Raw genomic sequence first — 2,399 nt, 5'->3', positions numbered from 1 at the left:
CTTGGTGGCTCATTATAATTTACCTGCTAAATCTTCATTCCATGAGTGTTAACGACCCTCTTACCTTTTATAATGGTCTTAATGTTCTGCTGGTCAAACTATTCTTTCTTCTGCAGGGCTGCTGTCTGTAGCTGCTCCTGGTAATATAGCTCCTATTTCACAGCCCTGCAGGCTGGTTTTAAGTCTAACTCAAAACATTAATGTAGGTGTGGAAAAGTTACATTAATTCAGGCGTGGAAATAAATTTCAGTGAAGCATTGAATGCACTGTGAAGATGCTCCGCAAGGCTTGCTTTTGCTTTATGAATCTGAAATTTCACTGTAATAACAACAGGACTAAAGGCACAACATTTAATTAAAAGGAATACATGTAATTGTAGTAAGCACGTTTAATTTGAAGTAACTGATTTAATTCATCTAATTATTTGATCATTAATTGGTTTAATTAATGTTGATTAAATTTCATTGTAATGCATACATTTAATTGCAACGAATGCAGGACTAAAGGAACAACATTCCTCGAGGACTAAAGGAACAACATTTTGGGGGCAGGGGTTTGCCTGGTTTGCCGTGAGGGTTTTTTTTTAATATGTAATGTATGATATAACAAATGAATGCACTTTTCAGTAAAGTTATATTTGTTTTTGTTTCCATCTTAAACTCCCTAGCATGTTAGTAAAGCTTCTAGTTTCTTTTGACTTGGAGACAAATGTATGTAGTATTATATGTGCTGATATGTCACATCAGTTGCACCCCGCTTTTCAAAATCCCAGATCTGCCTATGTAGGTGTGCTTGTCTCTCTTGCTCTTCAGCGTTTCATGTGGCTGGTTTTTAGGCAGCACATAGCAGGGTATGGGCCATTCATGGCATCAGGAAAGTTAAATGTTAGGTTCAGCTCTCTCTTTGCCTGGATCAGCACTTTTTTAAGTGAACTTCAGTTGTCAGCACCTTGTCCGTGTGCTGGGCTGAATCAAGCCATGGCCATTGGGAAGGTGCTCTGGTCTGAGCTCCTCTACTCTGAAGAAGCTGAAGGTCGTGTCATGCCATGTGTGTCACCGGAGAGGCAGTGGCCTCCTCTCCACAGTAACAGCTCAGCTTCCAGCTGTTGTGCAAAGCCAGCATGAAGATCTGAGAGCTGTGTGCTTTAAAGGACATCGGTAGCTACATCCGTGTCCTACAGATGAGACTGAGGCACAGAGCGGGGAACAACACTTGCAGGTCAGAAACGGAGCTGGAAATAAAATCCAAGTCCCTCAAGTCCTCCTTCAGCCAGCCATCCACCAGGCCACACTAAAGCAATCACCCTCCCTACCAACTTCATACATACAGTGTGCTGGCTACGAAATATAAAATTGATGGATTCACGGATTTGATTCTACACCCTTTGAACCAGCTGCTAATTGAACCGAGGTTTTCTTGTGTTGATTTACAAACATGTTTAGCTTTATTATGCAATCAAAATATAAACACAATATGTGCAGTAATAGCATAGTATAATGGAAACAGCACGGTATACATGGAAAATTGGCTCTATACATCCCTCAGAAAGCAGCATTCACAGTAACTCTAAAATGTGAGGAGAGGGGAAGACTAGTCTAAGCTCACTGACACCTGAGCTTGAGCTGCACGAACAGTTGTGGATATATCTGATATACCAAGCAGTGCATGGATCAAATAATAAGAAATGGTTGCCACAAACACATTCATCAGCAACTGGGTGATCTGAGATGCCTTTGTTTTTTGGCTAATCATTGAAACGCCTTGTAGAGAGAGGTCTGACTGTGAAAAAAACAATGAGCATCCACCCTCTGAAAATCAGGTATCTCCATCTGGAGATCGAATCATCAGGCATCTGGGGGAAAATTCTTGGCCTGGGGCTCGATTGTGCGAGGGGCTGTAAAGCTGGTGACAAATAAGATTAATATTGTTCCTCTGCTCAGCTTGATTATGTGTATCATACCTCCACTGGCAGGGACTTGGTAGACCTTGCCCGTCTCCAGACAGGAGTACAATGCCAGTGATCAAGTCAGGTCCAAAGATGGGACGGGACTTTCTTTAAGGTCTATGGCTGAAGACAGGACAGGAAAGGAGCCTCAATCTCCTCGCTATTCCATGCAAGCCCCCTCGCAATGAGGCCCCACTGCCGCTGAGCTAAAATGCTACCGTTGGCCTGAAAACTGTGCAGCTGCAAGTCCAGACAGCACCGAGAGACATGGAGTACCTGTGTTAAATTTGCCCTCTCCCAGAGCTCTCTCACAAGCCGTCCCGGCAATGCAGCCAAGGGGAAGGACGCTGAGTGGCGAAACCACATGTTTATGGCCTGCCGCTGAGCTTGCTGGAATGCTGGCTGTGGTTGGATCCTCTCTCCATCCAAGGGAGCAGAAAGCAGCCAGCTCCCA

This window comes from Crocodylus siamensis, chromosome 6 (assembly GCF_052110815.1).
Source record: "Crocodylus siamensis isolate JL-2025a chromosome 6, ASM5211081v1, whole genome shotgun sequence".
NCBI classification, from domain to species: domain Eukaryota; kingdom Metazoa; phylum Chordata; order Crocodylia; family Crocodylidae; genus Crocodylus; species Crocodylus siamensis.
Note: the sequence above shows the minus strand (reverse complement) of the source record.